The sequence below is a fragment of the Solanum lycopersicum genome, chromosome 6, assembly GCF_036512215.1.
Source record: "Solanum lycopersicum chromosome 6, SLM_r2.1".
Lineage (NCBI taxonomy): Eukaryota > Viridiplantae > Streptophyta > Magnoliopsida > Solanales > Solanaceae > Solanum > Solanum lycopersicum.
Genome location: NC_090805.1, coordinates 15552094 through 15566870, shown reverse-complemented (window position 1 = coordinate 15566870; position 14777 = coordinate 15552094).

Below are 14777 nucleotides of genomic sequence, written 5' to 3'. Positions count from 1 at the left end.
GTTCCGTCCCGTTCCACTATATACCGGGACGGAACCGGAATGAACCGGAACGGACCGGGATGGAACGGGACGGAATTAACGGGACGATATTTTTTAAATTACGAAAATATAATTTTTTTTTATTTTTTAAGTATAAATTAATAGTTTTTAAATTTATACTATAATTTTTAACTTAAGTTTATTTTAAAGATATTTTATTAATTTTTTATTATTATTGTTAAGTTTGCAAGTAATCTAATAAAGTTTTCAAAATTTAAATCTTTTGAAGTTTATACTTTATAAGTTATTAATTATATTTATTAATATTTATTTTATAAGTTATATTTATAACTTGTATCTTGTAAATATTAAATAAATAAAATTTGTAATTTTAAAAAAGTAAATTAAATTACAAAAATTAAAAAATATCAATTTAATTTATTTAAATTTGTGACAAATTACAATTTCAATGGGCGGGATTTTTGAAAAAAATTTAAATTTTTAAATATAATTTATAAAAAATATAAATATAAATTATATAAAATATAAAATATAAAAAAATTAATATATATTAAATAAATCGGACCGGAACCGGAACGGACCGGACCGGAACCGGAATGAACCGGGATGAACCGGTACTGGTACACCGGTACGAAACTACGATTCCGTCCCGTTCCGTGTACCGGTTTAGAATATCCCGGCCCGTCCCGTAGGCAACCGAAACGGGACGAACAGGAACGAACCGGAACGGTACCGGAACGGTACCGGTACGTCCCGTTCCGTTGCCCAGTCTTAGCCATAATCGCCCTTGGAAAAAATACACAAGGTCAAACAACATTGAGCGTGACATGATATCATCGCCCTAGGTCAACACAGATGGTCGGATGACATTGGGCGTGGCAGGCCTGCATTGCCCTTGGGAAGCACACACGATCAGAGTGGTGTGCCATAATTGCCCTTGGGCAGCTGACACGGTCGGACAACGTCGGGTGTGGCATGCCATCTCGCTCTTTGACAACACATACGGTTAGACTACTTGGGGCATGGCATGCCATCATCGCCTTTGGACAACACACACGTTCAGACTACGTCGAGCGTGGCGTGCCATCATCACCCTTATACAGCACACACGATTAGACTACATCAGGCATGGCATACCATCATCGCCCTTGGACAAAATATACAGTTGGATGAAGACGGGCGTGTCATGATATTATCACCCTTGGGCAGCATAAACAATCGGACGACGTCAGGCATTAAATGGCATATTTACACTTTAAAAATATACACGGTTGGACTATGTTTGGCATGACATGTAATCATATCCCTTAGTTTGCTCATACGATCGGACAACGTCAAGCGTGGAATGCCCGCATGGCACTTGGGCAACACTAATGGTCGCACGACGTTAGGCGTGGGATGCCATCGTAGCCATGGGCAGCACACATGGTGGAACTACATCGGGCGTGACATGCCATTATCGCCCTTGGGCGGCACACACTGTCGGATGACTTTGGGCGTGGCATGTCACATGGACCTTGGGCAACACACATTATAGGATGACGTCTGGCGTTGCATGCCATCATCGCAATTGGAGAGCATACAAGGAAAAATGATGTCGGGCATTACATGCCATCATTGCTCTTGGGCAGCACACACGGTCGAACTACGTCGTTGCGTGACATGCCATCAACTCCCTTGGACAACACAAACAGTCGTACCATGTTGGTCGTGTTATGTCATCATCACTTAGACAACACACACAGATGAACGGCATAGAGCGTGGTATGCCATAAACTCCCTTGGACTTCACATACGGTTGGACGACATGGGGCGTGGTATGCACACATGGCCCTTGGCAGCACAAACTGTCGGACAACATCGGGCGTGGCATGCCATTATCACCCTTGGGAAGCATACACGGTCATATGATATCGCGCATGACATGTTATTATCGCCCTAGGTCAACACACATGATCCGACGACGTCAAGCGTGACATACCCGCATGGCCTTTGGCCAACACATGGTCGGACAAGGTCGATGGTGGCATACAGTCATCTCTCTTAGATAGCACAAAAGATCGGACTACGTCGGACATGGCATGCCATCATCATACATGGTCTAACGACGTCGGTCATGGCATGCCATTATGGTCCTAGGGTAGCATACACGGTTTGATGATGTCGGGTGTGGCATGCCATCATCGCCCTAGGACAGCGTGGTCGGACAAGCACATGTGTGGTATATTATCATCGCCCTTGGAATGAACACAAAGTCAGACGATGTCGAGCATGGCATAACATCATTGCGCTAGGTTAGCATACAGCGTTGTACGTCGGGCGTGGCATGCTATCATTGCCCTAGTGCAGCATACACGATCGGACTACATCGGACGGTACATGCCATCATGGTCCTTGGGAAGCACACACGGTTGGACTATGTCAGGCGTGGCATACTATCTCACCCTTTGACAGAACACGGTTAGACGATGTCGGAACGACTTTAACGTGGGATAACCATCATTGCTTTGGACAATACACTCTGAGGGACAACATTAATGTGGCATGCCATCATCGCCTTTGGACTGCACACACTAACTGACGACGTCGGGCATGGCATGTAATCATTGCCCTTGTGTAGTACACACAATCGCACTACGTGAAGCGTGCCATGCCAATATTTGCATAAGGAAAAACACATGGTCAGACGACATCGAGCGTGGTATGACATCATATCCCTTGAACTGCACACACAGGGTCTAACGACATCAGGCGTGGCATGTCATCATTGCCCTTTGACAAAACACACGGTCGGACGACGTTGGGCATGGCATTCCATTATCGCCCTTGGACTGCACATATGGTTGAACGACATCGAGCATCGCATGGTATCATCACCCTTGGGCAGCACACACCGTCAGACGACATTGGGCGTGCCATGCCATCATCTCCCGTGGGCAGCATACACGGTCGAATGACGTCGGGTGTGGCAAGCCATCATAGCCCTTGGAAAGCATACACGGACGAACGACGTCGGGCATGGCATGTTTTCATCGACCTTGAACAGCACACACGATCAGACGATATCGGGCATGTCATGCCTGCATGGCCTTTGTGAAGCACACACGGTCTGATGACATCAGGCGTGGCATGCCATAATCGCCCTTGGACTGCACATATGGTTTGACAACATCGGGCGTGGCATGCCCACATGGCCCTTGGGCAGCAAACACAATCGGACGACATTTGGCGTCCATCATCTCCCTTGGGAAGCAAACACGGTCAGACGATGTCAAGCATGACATGTTATTATCGCCTTTGGTCAGAACACACACGGTCGGACGACGTCAAGCGTGACAAGCCGGTATTGCCTTTAGGAAGCACACATAGTCGGACAAGGTCAAGCGTGGCATGCCATCATCTCCCTTGGACAACACACAAGATCGGATGAGGTCGGGAATGGCATGCCATGATATCTCTTGGGCAGCATACACACAAGATCGAATAAGGTCGGGAATGGCATGCCATCATAGCTCTTGGGCAGCATACACGGTCAGACGATGTTGGGCGTGGCATGCCATCATGGTCCTGGGGTAGCACACACGATCGCACAACATCGGGTGTGGCATGCCTTCATTTCCCTTCGACATCATACATGGTCGCACAAGGACGGGCATGGTATGTTATCATCGCCCTTGGACTGAACACACAGTCGAACGATGTCGAGCATGGAATTCCATCATCACCCTTGGTAAGCACATAGCGTTGTACGACATCGGGCGTGTGATGCCATCATCTCCCTTCTGCAGCACACACGATCAGACTTTGTCGGGTATTTATGCCATCATTGACTTTGGGAAGCACACACGGTTGGATTACTTCAGGCGTGGCATGCTATATCACCCTTGGATAAACATAGTCGGACGTTGTTGGGCTTGTCCTTACATTATCCCTTTTGGACAACACATACTGTAGGACGACGTCGATGTGGCATAACATTATCCCCTTTGGACTGCACACACAGACTGGCGACGTTAGGTGTGGCATGCCATCATCTCCCTTGCGCAAACACACGGTCGGACTACGTGAGGCAAGGCATGCAATTCTCGCAATAAGGGAAAACACATTATCGAACAACATCAGGCGTTGCATTCCATCATCGCCATTGGACAAAGTACACGATCGGACAATGCCGGGCGTTGCATGCCATCATCTCCCTTGGACAGCACACACAGGGTCGGACGACATCAGGCGTGGCATGTTATAATTGCCCTTGGACAAAACACACAGTCCTATGACATCGGGTGTACATGACATCATTGCCCTTGGGAAGCACACACGGTGAAACTACGTCGGGTGTGGCATACTATGTCGACATTGGAAAGCACATACTCGGACAATGTCGGGCTTGTCATGACATCATCCCCTTTGGACAACACCCCCTATCGTATGACATCGACCTGGCATGTCATCATGCCTATGTAATCCACACACGTACGGACGACGTCGGGTGTGGCACGTCATCATCGCCCTACTGGAGCATACATGGTTGGAGTACCTGAGGCGTGGCAAGCCATTATCACCATAAGTAAAAACACATGGTCGGATGACATCAGGCATGTCATGCCATCATTAGATAAAATACACGGTTGAACGATGTCGGTCGGGGCATGCCATCATCTCCCTTGGATAGCACACAGGGTCAGACGACATCGGGCGTGGCATGTCATCATTGCCCTTGGACAAAACACACGGTCGGATAACGTCGAGTGTGGCATGCTATCATCGCCCATGGACTGCACAAATGGTTGGACGACCGCGGGCGTGGCAAGCCCATAGTAGCCTTAGGCAGCATTAATTGTCGAATGACGTTGGGAATGACATGCTATTATCGCCCTTGGGCAGCACATACGATTGGATGACATCAGGCGTGGCATGCCCACATGGTCCTTGGGCATCACAAATGGTTGGACGATGTCGAGCATCGCATGGCATCATCGCTGTAGGGCAGCAAACTATCGGACGACGTTGGGCCCGGCATGCCATCATCTCCCTTGGGCAGCACACACGGTCGAATGACATCGAGTGTGGCATGCTGATATAGTCATTGGAAAGCATACACGGTCGAACGACGTCGGGCTGGAATGTTATCATCGCCCTTGGACAGCACACACGATCAGACAACGTCGGGCATGGCATGCCCGCATGTCCCTTGTGAAGCACACACGGTCAGGTAACATCGGTTGTTGCATGCAATAATCATCGTGTGGTAGCACACAGAGTCGGACGACGTCCGGCATGATATGTCATCATCACCTTGGGCAACACACATTGTCGGACGACGTCAAGTGTCGCATGCAATCATTTCCCTTGCATGATACAAATGATCGAACTACGTCAGGACTGGCATGCCATCATCGCCCTTGGGGAAGACACATATTCAGATGACGTCAGGCGTGGCATGCCATCATCGCCATTTGACAGCATACACGATCGAACGGCATTGGGCAAGACAAGTAATTATTGCTTTTTATAGAACAAGTTAAACAATGTCCAGCATGACATGCCATCATCGCCCTTGGGCATCACACATCATCGTAGACGCGGATATGGCATGCCATCGTCGCCATTGTGGAGCACACACATTCAGACGATGTCAGGCGTTAGATGCCATCATTGCCCTTGGGAAGCAAACTCGTCCGGAAAACGGTGGAAGGTTTATGCCATCTCGCCTTTTGCGAACACACACGATTGGACGACGTCGGGCGTGGCATGCCATTATCTCCCTTGGAATGCACAAATGGTAGGATAACGTCAGGCGTAGCATGCTCTCATGGGCCTTGGGAAGCATAAATTGTCGAACGATGTCAAGAATGACATGCCATCATCGCCCTTGGGCAGCACATAGAGTCGGACGATGTCGGGCGTGACATGTCATCATCGCCTTTGGGAAGCACACATGGTCAAACGACGTCAAGCATTGTATCCCATCATCTCCCGTGGATAGCACGAACTTTTGGACTACGTATGGCATGGCTTGCCATCATCTCCCTTTGAAAGAACACAAGTCGGATGACGTTGTGCTTCGCATGCCCGCATTGTCCTTGGGCAGCACATACGGTCAGAGGAAGTCAGGGTGGCATGTAATCATCTCCCTTGGACAAAATGTACAGGGTATGATGACATCGAGCGTGACATTCTATCATCGCCCTTGGGCATCACATACAGTCAGATGACGTCGAGCGTGGCATGCCCGCATGGACCTTGGGTAGCACACACAGTCGGGTTGGCATGCCATCATTGCCCTTGTGCAGCACACACGGTCGGACGAAGTCGAGCATGGCATGTCGTCACGCTCTTTGACAAAACACATGGTCGGACTACTTGGGGCGTGGCATGCCATCATCACCTTTGAACATCCCAAACGGATGAACAACGTCGAGAGTGGTATGCCATCATTGACCTTGTGCAGCACACACGGTCGAATGACGTCGGGCATGTCATGACATCATCACCCTGGGATAGCACACACGATCAAACGACGTCAGGCGTGGAAGCCATCACCTCCTTTCGACAATACACATGGACGAACAACATTGGACGTGTCATGCCATAATCACCATGGACATATCACACGGTTGCACGACATCGGGCGTGGCGTGCTAGCATGGTCCTTGGATAGTACAAACGATCAGACGATGTTGAGCGTGGCATTCCAACATCGCCCTTGGACCACACACACGATCAGAACACGTCGAGATTGGCATGACATCATCACCCTTAGGCAACACACGCAGTTGGACGACGCCGGGTGTGGCATTCCATCATCGCCCTTCGAAAGCATACACGGTCGGACAACGTCGGCGTAGCATATTACCATCACCCTAGGACAGCACACACGATTAGACCATGTCGGGCGTGATATGCCTGCATGGCCCTTGGGCACCATACACGATCGCACGACGTAAGGCGTAAAATGCCATAATCGCCCTTGGAAAGCATAGACAATCGTACATCGTCGATCGTGGCATGTTATCATCGCCCATGGACAGCACACATGATTAGACCACACCGGGCGTGGCATGCCTTCATGTCCCTTGGGAAGCACACACGATCAAACGACGTCAGGCATGGCATGCCATCATCGCCTTTGGACAGCGCAGACGATCGGATGATGTCGGGCGTTAGATGCCATCATTGCCCTTAGGCAGCACACACGGCCGGACTACATTGGTCGTGGCATCCCATCTCGCCCTTGGATAGCTCACATGGTCGGATGAAGTCGAGCATGGCATGCCATCATCACCTTTGGACACACTGACGAACGACGTTAGTCGTGGTATGCCATAGATGCCCTTGAGTAGCATACACTAGTTGAACGACATCTAGCGTGGCATATTATCATCACCTTTGGACAGAACTCATGGTCGAACAAGGTGTGGCATGCTATTATCGCCTTTTGTCAGCATGCATCATCGTAGACGCGGGTATGGCATGCCAATATCACCTTTGTGAAGCACACACGTTCGGACGATGTGGGGTGTTAGATGCCATCATTACCCTTGGGTAGCAAAAACGGTCGGACAAGGTCGTGCAGCGCATGCCATCTCGCTCTTGGACAACATACACTATCAGACAACGTCGTGCGTGTCATGACATCATCGCCCTTGGATTGCACAAATAGCAAGACGACGTTGAGCGTGGCATGCCCGAATGGGCCTTGGGCAGCATAAATAGTCGACCGACATCAGGCATATCATGCCATCATCGTATTTAGGCAGCACACACGATCGAATGATGTCAGGCGTGGAATGCCCGCATGGTCCTTAGGAAGCACAAATGGTTGGACGACGTCGATCATCACATGGTATCATCCCCCTTTGGCAACAAACACCGTCGGACGATTTAGGGCATTTCAAGCCATCATCGCCCTTAGGCAGTACTTATGACCGCACGACGTTGGGTGTGGAATGCCATTATAGACCTTGGAAAGCATACTTGATAGAACAACTTTGGGCGTGTCATGTTAACATCGCCCTTGGACAGCACACATGATCGGACGTAGTAGGGTGTAGCATGCCCGCATGGACCTTGTAAAGCACACACGGTCGGATGACATTGGGCGTGTCATGCCATCATCTCCCTTGGTTAACACATACAGTTGAATGACACCGAGCGTGACATGTCATCATCGTTCTTGGGAAACATTCATGGCCAAACAACGTCAAGAGTCGCATGCCATCATCACCCTTAGACATGCCCGCATTGCCTTGAGGTCGCATACAGGGTCGGAGGACGTCGGTGTGGCATGCCATTATCACCCTTAGACAAAATACACAGGGTCGGATGACATCAAGCGTGACATGATATCATCGCCCTAGGGCAGCACATACGGTCAGACGACGTTGGGCATGGCAGGCCTGAATGGCCCTTGGGCAGCACACACAGTCATAGTGGCATGCCATGATCGCCCTTAGGAAGCACAAACAGTTGGACGACGTCGAGTGTGGCATGCCATCTCGCTCATTAACAACACATACGGTTGGACTACTTGGGGAATGGAATGCTATCATCGCCTTTGAAAAACCTACACGGACAAACGGGGTTAAGCATGCTATGACATCATTGCACTTGTGCTGCATACACGATCAGATGCCGTTGGGCATTGCATGCAATCATCGCCCTTGGATAGAACACAGGATCGGATGACGTCGAGCGTGGAATGCCATCATCTTTTTTGGTCAACAAACACAGACAAACAACATTGGACATGGCATGCCATTATCGCCCTTGGACATACCACAAAGTCAAACGACGTCCGGCGTGGTATGCTAGCATGGTCCTTGGGTAGCACACACGATCAGATGACGTCGAGCGTGGCATGCCATCATCTCCCTTGGATAGCACACATGTTCAGTTTAAGTCGGGCGCGGCTTTCCATCATCACCCTTAGACAGCACACACGATCAGACTACGTCGGGCGTGGCATACCATCATTGCCCTTGGACAAAATATATGGTAGAACGACGTCGGGTGTGTCATGCTATCATCACCTTTGGGTAGCATAAATGATCGGAGGACGTCAAGCATTAAATGCCAGCTTTACCCGTCAAAAATATACACAGTTGGACTACGTCGGGCTTGACATGTAATCATATCCCTTAGTTAGCACATACGATCGTACGACGTCACGCATGGCATGTTTGCATGGCGCTTGGTCAACACTCACGGTCGCACGACGTTAGGCATGGCATGCAATCATAGCCTTAGGCAGAACACACGGTCGGACTACATCAGGCGTGACATGCCATTATCGCCCTTAGGCATCACACACTATCGGATGACATCGGGCGTGGCATACCACATGGACCTTGGGCAACACACACGGTAGGATGACATGTGGCGTGGAATGACATCATCGTAGTTGGAGAGCACACAAGGACATATGACGTCGGGTGTTACATGCCATCATTGCTCTTGGGCAGCACACACGGTTGGACTATGTCGTGCATGGCATGCCATCATCTCCCTTGGACAACACAGACTATCGTACGACGTTGGTCGTGTGATGTCATCATCACTATGACAACACACACGAATGAACGGCGTAGAGAGTAGCATGCCATACTCTCCCTTGGACTTCACATACGGTTGGATGACATCAGGCGTGGTATGCACCCATGGCCCTTGCCAACACAAACTATCGGACGACATCGGGCTTGGCATGCCATCATCACCCTTGGGAAGCATACACAGTCACATGATATCGCCCATGACATGTTATTATCTCCCTTGGTCAGCACACGTGATCTTACGACGTCAAGCGTGACAAGCCCGCATGGCCTTTGGCCAACACATGGTCGGATAATGTCAAGCATGTCATGTAGTCATCTCTATTTGACACCACACAAGATCGAAATACGTTGGACAGGGCATGCCATCATAGGCCTTCGGCATCATACATGGTCTGACGACGTCGGTCATGGCATGCCATCGTGGTCCTAGGGTAGCACACACGGTTGGACGACGTCGGGTGTGGCATGGCTTCATCGCCCTAGGATAGCATACATGGTCGGACAGCGACATGTGTGGTATGTTATCATCGCCCTTGGAATGAGCACAAAGTCAGACGATGTCGAGCGTGGGATATCATAGTTGCCCTTGGTTAGCACACAGGGTTGTACGACGTCGGGCATGGCATGCTATCATTGCCCTTGTGCAGCACACAAGATCAAACTACGTCGGGCGGTACATTCCATCATTTTCCTTGGGAAGCACACACGATTGGACTATATTTGGCATGGCATGCAATCTCTCCCTTGGATAGCTAACATGGTCGGATGAAGTCGGGCATGGCATGCCATAATAACTTTTGGACAAAACACACGGATGAACGACGTTAGGCGTGGCATGCCATCATCACCCTTATGTATTACACACGATCAGACTACGTGAGGCGTGCCATGCCAATATCGCCATAAGGAAAAACATAAGGTTGAATGACATTGAGCATGGCATGCCATCATCACCCTTGGACAAAATATACTGTCGAACGAAGTCATGCGTGGCATGCCATCATCTCCGTTGAACAGCACACACCTGGTCGAACAACATCAGGCATGGCATGTCATAAATTCCCTTGGACAAAACACACGGTCGGAAGATGTTGGGAATCGCATGCCGTTATCGCCCTTGGACTGCATAAATTCATGAAAACGTCGAGCGTGGCATGCCCGCAATGGCCTAGGGCAGCATAAATGATCGGATGACGAATGGTGTGGCATACTATCATCGCCCTTGCCAAGAACACATGATTGGATGACGTCAGGAGTGGCATGCCCGCATGGTCGTTTGGTAGCACACAGGGTTGGACGACGTCGATCATCGCATGGCATCATCACCCTTGGGAAACACACACCAATGTACGACGTTGGGAGTTGCATGGCATCATCTCACTTGGGCAGTATCCACAGTCAGACGACGTTACGTCTGGCATGCCATCATAGCCCTTGTGAAGCACCCACGGTCAGATGACATCGGGCGTGGCATGCCATCATCGCCCTTTGGTAGCACACAATATCGGACGAGGTCAGTCATGACATGTCATCATCACCCATGGGCAGCACACATGGTCTGACAACGTCCATTGTCGTATGCCATCATCGCCCCACCATGATACAAATGATCAAACTACGACTTGTATAGCATGCCATCATCACCCTTGGGTAACCCACACGTTCGGACGACGTTGGGCGTGGCATGCCATCATCGCCCTTGGACAGCATAAATGGTCGGACTATATCAGACGTGGCATGTTATCATCGCCCATGGGCAGCACACGTGGTCTGATGACGTCCAGTGTCGCATGCCATCATATCCCTTGCACAACACAACTGATCGAACTACGTCTTGTGTGGCATGCCATCATCGTTCTTAGGTAACACACACGTTCAGATGACGTCGGGCGTGGCATGCCATCATCGCCCCTTGGAAGCACGTATAATCGTAGACGCGGATGTGGCATGCCATCATCTCCCTTTTGGATCCCACACATTCTAGCAATGTCTGGCATTAGATGCCATCATTGCCCTTGGGTAGAAAATACAGTTGGACAACGTTGGGAGGTGTATGCCATGTCGCCCTTGGACAACACACACGATTGGACGACGTCGAGCATGGCATGCCATCATCGCCCTTGAACTGCACAAATGGCCGGACGACGTCGGGCGTGGAATGCCCTCATGGGCCTTAGGAAGCATAAATGGTCGGATGATTTCGGGAATTACATGCCATCATTACCCTTAGGCATCATACACAGTCGGATGACGTCGGTAGTGGCATACCCGCATGGTCCTTAGAATTCACACATGGTTGGACGATGTCAAGCATCGAATGGCCTCGCCCTTGGGCAACACATACCGTCGGATGATGTAGGGCATGGTATGACATCATGGCCCTTGGGTAGCACGAACTTAGACTACGTCTGGCATGGCATGCCATCATCACCCATGGACAGAACACAAGTCGGACGACGTTGTGCGTTGCATGCCCGCATTGCCCTTGAGTAGAACACACGATTAGACAATGTTGAGCGTGGCTTGCCATCATCGCACTTGGAAAGCATACACAATCTGAGTACAACTGGCGTGGCATGACATCATCACCCTTAGGCAGCACATGCTGTCAGACGACGTCAGGCGTGGCATTCCATCATTTCCCTTCGATAGCATACACCATCCAATGGCGTTGGCATGGAATGTTACCGACATCCTTGGACAACACAAATGATTAGACCACGTCGGGTGTGATATGCGTGCATGGACCCTTTGGCAGCACACACGGTCAGACGACATCGGGCATGAAATGCCATCAACGCCCTTGGAAAGCATAAGCGATCGGACGTTGTCGGGTGTGGCATGTTATCATCACCCTTGGACATAACACACGATTGGACCACAGCGGGCGTCGTATGTCTGCATGGCCCTTAGGCACCACACACGATCGGACGATGTCAGGTGTGGCATACCATTATCACCTTTGGATAGCAACGACTATTGGACGACGTTGGGTGTTAGATATCGTCATTGTCCTTAGGCAGTACACACGGTCAGACTACATTGGAAGTGGCATGCCATAAAATCCTTGGACAACTCTTACTATTGGATGACGTCGGGCATGGCATGCCATCATCCCCTTTGGAAAACACACACGAACGAACGATATTGCGTGGCATGCCATCATCGTCCTTGGGAAGCATACACGGACAAACGACATCCGGTGTGGCATGTTATCATCGCCTTTAAACAAAAGACACAATCAAAAAATGTCAAGCGTGACATGCCATCATCGCCCTTGGGCAGCACACAGAATCGTAGACAAAGGTGTTGTATGCCATAATCTCCCTTGTAGAGTACACACGTTCGAGTGATGTCGTGTGTTAGATGACATTATTTACCTTTTGCAGCAAAACATAATCGGAAAATGTCGGGCGGTGCATGCCATCTCGTCCTGGGACAGCACACACATATGGACGACGTCGGGCGTGGCATGCAATCATCGCCGTTGGACTGCACAAATGGCCAGACGATATCAGACGTCGCATGCCCGCATAGGAATTGGGAAGCATAAATGGTCGTACGACGTCGGGTGTGACATGCCATCATCTCTCTTAGGCATCACACACAATCGGATGACGTCGGGCATGGCATTATCGTATGGTCCTTGGGCAACACACATGGTTGGACGACGTCGAGTGTCGCATGACCTCATCGCCCTTGGACAGCACACACCATCGGACATCACAGGGCATTTCATGCCATCATCTTCCTTAGGAAGCACACACGATTGGACGACGTTGGGTGTGGAACGCATTCAAAGTCATTATAAAGCATACACAATCGAACAACGTCGGCGTGGCATGTTAACATTGCACTTGGACATCACACAAGATCAGACGATGTTGGGTGTGGCATGCCTGCATGGACCTTGTGAAGCACACACCGTTGGATGACATCGGGCATGTAATGCCATCATCTCTCTTGGGCAGCACATACAATTGGACGACGTCGAGCCAGACATGTCATAATCACCCTTGGGTAGCACACACAGTCGGACAACGTCAAGTTTCACATGCCATCATCTACTTAGGACAGCACGAATTATCGGACTACGTCTGGCATGGCATGCTATCATCGCCCTTAGAGAGAACACAAGTAGGACGATGTAGTGCGTGGAATCCCCGCATTGCACTTGGGCAGCACACGCGGTCGGAGGATGTCGATGTGGTATGCTATTATCTCCCTTGGACAAAATACACAGGGTCGGATGACATCAAGCATGACATGCTATCATCGCCTTGGGAAGAACACACGATCGGATGACATCGAGCGTGGAATGCCATCATATCCTTTGGAAAACACACACGAACAAATGACATTGGACGTGGAATGCCATCATCGCCCTTGGACATATCTCACGGTCTAACGACGTCTGGCATAGAATGCTAGTATGGTCCTTGGGTAGCACACATGATCAAACAACGTCGAGCGTGGCATGCCATCATCACCCTTCGACAGCACACACGATTAGACTACATCGGGCATGGCATGCCATTATCACCCTTAGGCATCACACACGATTAGACTACATCGGGTGTGGCTTGCCATCATCACCCAAGGTAGCACACACGGTCAGATAATGTCGGGCGTGGCATTCCACCATTGCACTTAAAAAGCATACACAATTGGACGATGTAAATGTGGCATGTTACCGTCTCCCTTGGACAACACACATGATCAGACCATGTCGGGCTCTATATACCCTCATAGACCTTAGATAGCATACACGGTCATACGACATCGGGCGTGGCATGTCATCATCGCCCTTGGAAAGCATACATGATCAGACGTCGTCAGGTGTGGCATGCCATTATCGGCGTTGGGCAGCACACACAGTCGGACGATGTTGGGTGTGGCAAGCGATCATCGCCCTTTGAAAGCATACACGGTTACACGACGTCGGGTGCGGCATGTTATCATCGCACTTTGATAGCACGCATGTTCGGACGACGTCGAGCGTGAATTTCAATTATCTCTCTTGGACAACATACAAGAATGGACTACGTCGTGCATGACATGCCATCATCGCCATTGGACAGCACTAATGATCGTACGATGTTGGGCATTGCATGTTATTATCTCCCTTGGACAGCACACACGATCAGACAACGTCGAGAGTGGCATGCCATCATCACCCTTGAACTGCACATATGGTTGAACGACATCAGGCGTGGCATGCAC